The following is a 9959-nucleotide window of genomic DNA, read 5'->3' as shown; positions in this document are numbered from 1 at the left end:
AATAGTGGCCACCCTGATGTTCATATGCACAAGTATGTAAGTACATATTCACTGAAGCTTTACGAATTTCTTTTTTAACAGGTCAAAACTGAGCGAGCATTTTTGACACTAAGGCTGGTTCTTACTGATTACCGTAATCATCCGGTAGACTGCTGCCCTTAATAAATTTCCCAATATTGTTTTTTTGCCGGCTCGAGTTCACCTCGACCTCCGCACCGTTTCTGATGCTACAGAATTTACCACTGCGAAAACACAATTATGCACACATCTGTGCGATGCTATCGCAGTGAAAAATGGCATCTTATAAACAATCAAAAACAATCTTCATCAAATTCTTTGCTTTTGAGCAATCAAGGTGTTTTGGTTTCTTACGTTAATTTTTGTTAAACAGAACCCGCCTATTAACCTTTTTCGTTTCCGAACGCGTAGGTCTGCGATTTCCAATAAATAGTTGCGGCATTGTTGTAATTTTTTCGGAACAGATTCGCATTGTCAGAATCGCACACGTTGTTGCCCTATATGGACCTTACATGGTCACATTGTTTGATCAAACTGTCTTCTGTGTAATTAGATGGTTTAACTTACACGCTTCAAAAAACCCATCAAATTTCAGCTTTTCGTTTTGGATGAAGTTGAAGAGAAGCTTAAGAAAGCTTTGTATTCATTTGTTAATACTAATACTAAGTCGTATACTTTTTCCTTGTTCAATTATGTGTTTTTATTTAAATTATTGTGCACAGATATGTCTGTGTAATTAGATGGTTTGACTTACACACGTAAAAAAACCCATAAAATTTCAGTTTTTGTTGAAGTTGTATCACCACAAAAAAGGTTTTGGAGATTTTTGAAATAATTTATTAGTTCTAAAATGAAGTCGAATTATTTTCTTTTCTTGCTCATTTCTTCTTTTTATTTAAATTATCGGGCACTTGTTCTTTCACTTTGTTTATCATTTTGATCAAACAGCACGGTCCACAGCACATGTCAAACGACTATCAAATTAGATGAAAGTCAAAACTACTAAGGGTATTCATCAAAGCTTATAAATGCAATGTAAACCGTATAAACTTATAATTATGTAAACTTTATAAATGAACTGTCAAAATTTGTATGGGAACTCGTTTACACATTTCTGATAAATTTATCCAGCGATTTCACTGAATAAACCTGATAAACTGAAGCCAATGCGACTCTGTCGCAAAAGGTATGAAATTGCGATTCACTTATCAAAAGTATTTATAGAACTATTAATAAAAAAATTTTCTTGATTGTAGGACTAAACATTCAACAACGACAATGCTTCACTATTGCAACATTTTGTGACCCACGTTTCAAAACTCGTTTTTTTTTCTGACGCCAATAAAGCTAAAAACTGGGTTGTTGATGAACTAATTCCAAATTATAAATCAGTTAGCATGGGGAAACCAGTTGAATCTTATAAAAAATGCCGAACTATAGTGAAAGCTTCCATCGAAGATCGAGCTCACGAGGATATTTGGCAATGCTTTGAGGAAATCGCCAACGGCTCTGATGCTGATTCTAGTGTTTCTAGTGATATGGATAGCCAAACGATTGGTAGACAAGGCAGCGAACGTACATAAAAAAGGGAGCGATTTATGAACTTGAAATAGACAAATATTTGCAGCTACCTCTTATACAACAAGATCCCTTAACCTGGTGAAAGTATAGCCGCAAAGAATTTCCAAATTTGTTTACACTGGCAATGAAGTATCTCTGCGCGCCACCTTCCTCAGTGAACTCGGAAAGAGTATTTAGTGCATCGGGTAACATTTATGTGGAAAATAGAATTAGGTTGTTGCCCGATAATGCGGAAACTTTGATTACTAATTAGATACTATTAAATTGGATTACAAAAATACAAAATCTGGGTTAAATTTCTAAATTGAATCTTCTATAATCGATATCCGGAATCCGGCCGGATATTAGCCAGTATCCGGCCGGATAACCGGATAACCAAAAAACGGCCGGATAGGCCGGATTCTGGATATCTACCGGATACCCGGCACATCCCTAGTATATATACATATCGTCGTTTAAAGAGCAAAACCGCGTATCAACAAAATGCAAAACCGCGTATCAGCAAAATGCAAAACCACGTATGTGAGGTTGCATACATTATTTTTTAGAGAGTAAAACACTCATATTTCAAAATGGTTCTCTTTTTTATAAAGAAATCGCATATCTGGATAGCATATTTCAGGACGAATGGATAAGGATTGAGCCAAGAGCTTGTGTGAGCAAATCAAATTTTTGGCAGCCAATGTCAGTTACGCGGTTTTGCAGAATGACGATACGCGGTTTTGTACTTTAAACGACGATATGTATGTATGTCAGTATTTCTTAGTTTAAAAATTCTTCTCTTACTTAAAAAAAATAGATCAAATTAAGCATATAGAACTTTTTCATGCCAAGGATGAATAAATTCACCAAAGGGCTAAAAAAAGGGCTAGGGGCAATTTTAAATTTATTTGACCAAAAAAAGTATGTGGTAGCTGAATCTAGCCACCAAAGGGCTAAAACGGCAACACTGCTCACAAGCATGAATATGTTCTTATACGTATACAGAAACGACGCAGCGAATTTCAATTCAGTCTGCTTTCAGATTTCATGAGAGTGACACCACGCTTCGCCGTTGAATATTTTTATTCGTAATTTTAGCGCGTGGTTGCCACCTATATATGTAACAATGCCCAAAATGTCTGAGTATGAGTGCCAATTAAAGTTTTTGGTTTTAAGAAAAGCCAATAACGCCCAATGCTTGTTATGTGGTAATACGACTACTTGGAATCGTACTTTTAATATAAGGCGACATTATTTGTCATGGTAAAAAAGTCTAACTGCCGAACTGTGTAAACCAATTAAAAGTTTTTTGTAATGGTTTTTATGTATATATGTATGTACGGTACGGCAATTTAATATATTTAGTATACTTTATAGAATACTGAGTTTTTTACAAAGTTTAGAAATTTTAAATTAGTGTTGTTGAATAAACTATCATTTTTTAAAACATTAGTTTAATGAAATTAAATTAAAAACTTCATGCACGTACATATGTACTTATAAAAATTAATTTCATAATTCATTATTTGTATTTATTTATTCATTATTTTTTTATTATATTTTATTATTTTCGTTTCATGTTCATAAAACAAATTAAATATAAATTTGTAAGAGCGTTTTCTAACACGCGCAAAAAACGACGCACTTTTGTACAATATAGAAAAGTGGCAACTGTTACTCAGCGCGATTCACGAATACCATGACAAAATGAGACTGTATTGGTGTGCCCATCTATGGATTAAACGATGTGTTGAAAGAAAGCTTATTTGTATTAGCAGAGCTTAATGACATCCTTTTATGAACCATACGTTAAGTTGAATGGAATTTGTAGAAATATGCTTCAAAAAAATATTTATTAGTATTTACGAAACCCTTCAACTAAATTAACGATTTGGTACAACCTAGATGAATATTAGAAGCTTTAATATATTTAGTTCTAATTACCAACCCATGGTAATAGTTCCTAATCCTTGGTCACAGTTCCCAAATATTGTCAAAATTCGGGAACTAAATATCTTTAGTTGTCGAAACTAATCCTTTTTCTCAGTGTGTGTGGCTAAGGTGTTCATTAATATTTATTCAAAATTGATATATAAAATCGGTCTTTAGCAAAAAAGTGGGTTTTCAAGAAATTTTAGGAAAATAAGGGTGGCAATAATATTTCTCATAAAAGCTAATAAAATAAGGGGGTAGGGTCTTGAAATTTCCAAAAAAAAAAAGCTTTTTCGATGGGCACCCTAATATACATGTATGTAAGTACTAAAGAGCTGCGCAAAACCTTCTAAAAGGCACACTTTACTACTATGCAGTACTTCCAAACGGCGTACTACAGGTAGCGTTAACAGCAACACAAAATATTCGATAGCAAGTTGCGCAAGAATACAAACACTTCAACATTCGAAATAGAATTTGCTACAGCGACGATAGCGCTTGAGTTCTGTGGTGAAGCAAATTGTAAAACCAAAAAGAAGGGTAGAAGTAAAATAGCGGCAAATCATATCAAGACAACCGAGTGCACTAGAACATTTGCATTTATGTATAGCAACTAATTTCCAATTGTTAGCGCAAGCCACGCAGTTCGCAGTGATCATCAAGACTGTTTTTGTACAAAATTTGCAATTATTAAAGTAACAAATTAATGTGAAAAAAGTAGCCCAAACTGAGCAATCGTATCATTTTGTCGCGGGGTGTACATACATACGTATGTAAACGAATATGTGCCTTGTTTTTTGATGTGTATATATCTTTGGTTTCGGTAGGGGTAAAATTTGCGAAGCTGTAACGCATATCCCAGCACAAAATTTCGAAGGGCTTAGCATGTGTATTTCAGCGTACAATTTTTTTCATTAGAAGCACCCTGTGTTTGCTTACTATTGTAAATGGTTGCATACATTTAGGCATATGCATAGTAAGAGGAAATGCGCTACATTTGATTATTACTTCCGATTATTTAAACTCCGCACATGCATACGGTTTTGTACCTATGTATGCACATAAATATGTATGGACTCATTTGTTGCAACTAGGCATGAATCACGTAACTTTGAAACGATAGTTGTTCAAACGATACTGACAAAACGATGTTGTCAAAACACTGATTTATGTATTTGTGTTGCTGTTACGTGTTACTGTTACCGTTACGTGAAGCAAAACTGGAATAGAGTTGACGATATCGCACAAACGATCAAACAATTTTTGATTGTTATGAAGCAAGACAATCTCGACACGATGTCGTTCAGACGATTGTCGTCATACATGATTCATGTCCTGGTTTTGATATTCGTAGATGGTTTTAGGCATAGGTTTAGTAATCTATTTTGATAAAAAAGCAAGGCGAAAATTTAAAAAAATACTGAAATCATTTTAACTGGTACCGTTGATAACTGATGAACATACATGTATATATGTATGTATAATATGCATATGAGGCGATTCACGTTAAATGTCCCAAGCGCGCTGAGCGGAGCAAAACAAGCTTGTTTTCGAATAGCTAAAAAGCAGACAGAAAATGGGAAAAATAATTCAAAAACCATGATTTATATAGATTTTTGTAAGGGCTATCCGATGGCGCCATGCTTTTTCCAAAATTTTCCCATTTGCGTGGTGAAAATTCGAACGAAATTTTATTTGTAATTTTTCTCAATTATGGTTATTTTTAATATTGGTTTAAGTCATCTCAATCGAAAGATCAGGTCTTTTTACATATAAATCATTAATAAAAAAAGGGACTTTTTTTGATTTTTCCGAGCTATAAGCGTATAGCCAAATATATACCAGTCGCCACGCTCCGTCGCGTCACGTTGACTCCGTTCGTTTGAACGAATTAAAACATCATACTGTGATAGAAAATTTTTACAAAATTATTTTTTAAACACGCTATATCTCAGACGTTTGTGTATCAATCGATTTAAAATTTTCACACAATAAACTAAAAACTATTCCAAAGAATTTAAGTTTAAAAAAACTTCTTAATACTTATTAAAAACAAAATGCCAGTTTTTAGAACTTTTTTATAAAAATAAATGGGGCGGTTTTATCCTAATTAAAAATGTGTGTTTTAAAGTTTCAAATCTAATTTCTTTTTTAATGCAGCATTATAGACAAATATCTGAAACAGTTTTTGGGAAACTTTCAGCTACAGCTACAGCGCATGGGAAGGGAGGATGTGATGGCGTAGGAGCCAATATAAAAAGAAAGTTTATTGTGTGAAAATTTCAAATCGATCGATACACAAACGTCTGAGATATAGCGTGTTTAAATAGAAATTTTGTAAAAATTTCCCATCACAGTATGATGTTTTAATTCGTTCAAACGAACGGAGTCGACGTGACGCGACGAAGCGTGGCGACTGGTATAGCCCGCTATAATACGCTTTATAGCTCGGAAAAATGAAAAAGTCCCTTTTTTATTAATGATTTATATGTAAAAAGACCTGATCTTTCGATTGAGATGACTTAAAACAATATTAAAAATTACCATAATTGAGAAAAATACAAATAAAATTTCGTTGCGAATTTTCACCGTGAAAATGGGAAATTTTTGGAAAACGCGTAGCACCATCGGATAGCCCTTACAAAAATCTATATAAATCATGGTTTTTGAATTATTTTTCCCATTTTCTGTCTGCTTTTCAGCTATTCAAAAACAAGCTTGTTTTGCACCGCTCAGCGCGCTTGGGGCATTTGACGTGAATCGCCTCATATGTATGGATGATATAATAGCTCTGATCTAATACTTTTCCTGTAAAATCCTGGAAAAAGGTCAAACAGCAAAATCACTCTCTGAAGTGAGAGTAAAAAGTGAGTAACAGCAAAACGTACGGAACAAAAAAGTATCTGGTAAAATCCTGCAACTTCAATATCTACACAACTCTCCCGAAAAGCGCTCTCATTTACATGAACCACAGATTATATTCCGAAAAGAAAAACTAAATTTAGGAATATATATAAATAGAAATGCTCAAACTATAAGCTCAAAAACAATAACTGATGCGGTGTTTCCAAGATAGTTTAACGCCCTTGAGTCACAGTTATCATATTTTACCAATCATACCGATAATTTCATGTATTAAAAGAATTAAAAATGAAAATGAATAAAAAAATTAAATCAGAAAAATTAATAAAATTAAGTGAAATGAATGTTTAATTTCTAACCTAACCTACATTAGCATGTATGTAACTGAATCGCCTAATAATAGCTTTACATATAAAAAGATTATCCTAATTTTCGAGCCTAACTCCCTATTCTGTTAATAGAAAAAGAGATTAGCCATGCAAAATTATAATTAAAAATATCTCAGATTAAACCGATAACTTTTTGGTGTCCGACCTAGATTATACTTGCGAAGAAGAGGAGGAATGTCAAAAGTTAAAGTAAACAAAAATTTACGCTAGTAAGGAAAATAGGTTTTTAAAGGTATTTTTAATAAAATATTCAGTTAAAATATATTTAAATGGCATAATATGTGTTGCAGAAAAAAGTGACCACGGTGGCACAGAGAACAAATTTAACTTTTCCTCGAGTTGTGTGAATAAAAAGCAACCAATTCGTCAGCTAACGAGCTTTGATTGAGATTATATTTATATGTAAACGTACTTTTATGCTTTGCCGTTCGCATATGTTTACACATCAAATTTCATGAGTACCTAGTACTCACGCCTTTGTTTTTTTATTGAATGAAAAGTTGATTGTTTTTAACCGACTTCCAAAAAAGGAGGAGGTTATCAGTTCGTCGGAATATTTTTTTTTTTTTTATGTATGTTACCGCATAACGTCAACCGATTTCAATAATTCTTTTTTGCAACGGAAAGGTAGTGTCTCAGAGGTGGTCCCATACTAATTTGCTTTAGATCCGATCATTGGATCATGAAATATATAGATATATATATATTTTTTTGAAGTCGAGTTTTTTTTGCTAAAAATTACTTGTTTATTATAAGTATATACACGTAATTAATAAAAATGCATATTTTGAAACTGTGGTTTTTTTTTGTAAATACATACATAGATACATAATATATATACATATATGGAGGAACAGCCAAAATCGCAGATGCTAAGCCAAAAACAAGACAAAAAAGTGTGGTAAAAAAGGAAACATATCACACTTCATTTAGGTAAGAAGGCCATAACACTTCTGCACTTTTGTTTTTGTAAAACACTTTAGTATAGGAAGTGCGCGGTCACATATGTATGTACATACATACATCCATCTATACATTTGGGTATGCACTTATGCAAAGCAAAAATTCGCATGTATTTTCGTTGATTAGTTGTCGCCGCTACTTCCACTGAGTGATGCGCGCACTTCCATTTGAAAAATTTTAGCATCGCATTTGTTCTACTTCAATTTGCTTCTGCTTCAGCTTGGTTCTACTTCAGCTTTGTTCTGTTGTTCTTTTTCCTATCGTGCGACATTCGTTCGTATGACAAAACATTTCGTGAGTGTAGCAGTTGCTTTGTTATGGGATTGAAGGATAGGTACAGTCAGTATTGCCAGGTCTTCAGCATGAGAAAACGTCCCTCTTGGTCTGAAAAAACGTCATTTCGTACCCAAATACGTATCTTTCAAATGTATGCACACAGAATTGTTCTTATTAAACTCTTATTGTATACAAAGGTACATAAGTATATATGTAAGGTATATTATTCAACAGAGCACATTTAAAATTCATTGTAAACTGGTTTGAGATCGTTAATATAAAAATCATTTTATACATACACTTGTGATCAGCTGATTAAGTCATCAATATTTTTATCGATTGTGGCCGTTTTGCTTTTGTTTGTTTAATGTTTATTATTTTTCCATAAAAGCCTAGCTCATTATATAACAAACAAAATATAAATCCACATTTCATTTGTGCAAAAATTATAAAAAACCTGCAAAGTTTCAGCTAGATTTTCAACTTTTTATTCGGATTTTTAAGCATTTTTTTGAGTATGCAGTTTGATAGCCCATTATTTTTCAGGGTAATAATGTGCAAGTTTTAAGTTGCTAAAGAATCGTGTTGATTTTTAATATATATTTTTTCTTTTGTAGACATTTGGTTGGTTAGGTGGTCGGTTGTCGAAAATGCTAAATTACGTTCTGCTAAGAAGGAACATAGCAATATTTCAGCCTTTTTTTGCGTTCATTACATTTTCAATGAAGTCTTAAAAAAGTCGCCTACTTTTTTCTGACTTTTTATGCTGCTACAGCTTTTTTGGTGCTTTTGCGAGCGCGCCTGTTGCAATAAATCAGCTCTTCCTGATTTGGCTTTTAATGTGCAATTGCAAACATTGCAATAAGCCTCGTAACCTCAAGTGTTTACAAAACCAGCCTTTGAACGCGGGATCCTTAGTCCAAGAATCCAAAAAAACGCGCGTACGCTTGGTTGGTCATTTGTGTACAAAGGATAAATGTCTTTTGAAGAAGCTGCTGCAAAAAACAAAGCTTGTTACGATTTATTAAGTAAACAGTTCAAAATCAGTTCTACTTACAAGATTTAGTAACAGAGAAAAATTATTGGGAAGGTTAAAAAACGTAATTTTTTGCACAAAAAACGTCCGAATGTCAACAAGATACAAAAAACGTCCAAATGACGTTAAAAACGTCAACCTGGCAACGCTGGGTACAGTGCATAAAATGAGAGCTGATGGCTTGCAAGCGATTTATGTAGTGCTTGTGCAGCTGTTTAGTAAGTACATGTTCAATGGTCACGATTGAGAGAATACAAAGGTTGCGCCGATCTCGGACCGCTATTCCTCTTTTAACGAATTTGACAGAATCGTTGTTTGCATGACGTCACACTTGTGCAACTTGTTTACGTTTTCCTTGCAACATTTTTTCTTCTTCCATTCTTGCTCACGTTTTGGCATTTCTCTCGCAATTGCACCAGTGCGACGTCACACAAAAGTTATTCTCAAAAATCCTCTCTGATCGGCGCAATCTTGTATTCTATCATTCTTGTGCAATGGTGTGCACAAACGTAAATACATACATATATCTGCGTATGTATGCACAATGTGAGCTAAGGTATATTAACCGAGACCCTTCTTACGTATTCTATCATACTTGTGCAATGGTATTACCACATGAGCTATGTGCACAAACGTAAATACATACATATATCTGCGTATGTATGCACGCTTTTATTAGCTTGGGATTTAACTATGTAATAATGAAGCGTCTAAAATATGCAGCAATTTCCATTATCAAGTTACCAGATGGAAAATGAGTGTGCATTGTGACAGTTTCGGCCCTTTCGGAAACAACCGGCACCTTAAGCACAATCGGCTGATTTTCCGCACTATTTTGGCATAACTCAATGCAACTAATATACCCATTTTAGATACATATTTTTTGTTGAACAAATGCCGAAATATTTCTTCCTAAAGAA

The 9959-nt window shown here is 33.7% G+C and overlaps 1 long non-coding RNA gene across 1 annotated transcript; it reads left to right on the top strand.

Moving 5' to 3' along the window:
- The first annotated feature begins 1112 nt into the window (after window positions 1-1112).
- Window positions 1113-1884, top strand: LOC118736493. Its single transcript, XR_004992689.1, has 2 exons — window positions 1113-1204; window positions 1275-1884. It is a non-coding gene; the product is annotated as an uncharacterized LOC118736493 (long non-coding RNA).
- The last annotated feature ends 8075 nt before the right edge of the window (window positions 1885-9959 follow it).

Source organism: Rhagoletis pomonella, unplaced genomic scaffold (assembly GCF_013731165.1).
Source record: "Rhagoletis pomonella isolate Grant_MI unplaced genomic scaffold, Rhpom_1.0 Rhpom_scaffold_00003, whole genome shotgun sequence".
Taxonomy (NCBI): domain Eukaryota; kingdom Metazoa; phylum Arthropoda; class Insecta; order Diptera; family Tephritidae; genus Rhagoletis; species Rhagoletis pomonella.
The sequence above is the reverse complement of the archived record's forward strand: the minus strand, read 5'-3'. Positions and strand labels throughout refer to the sequence as shown.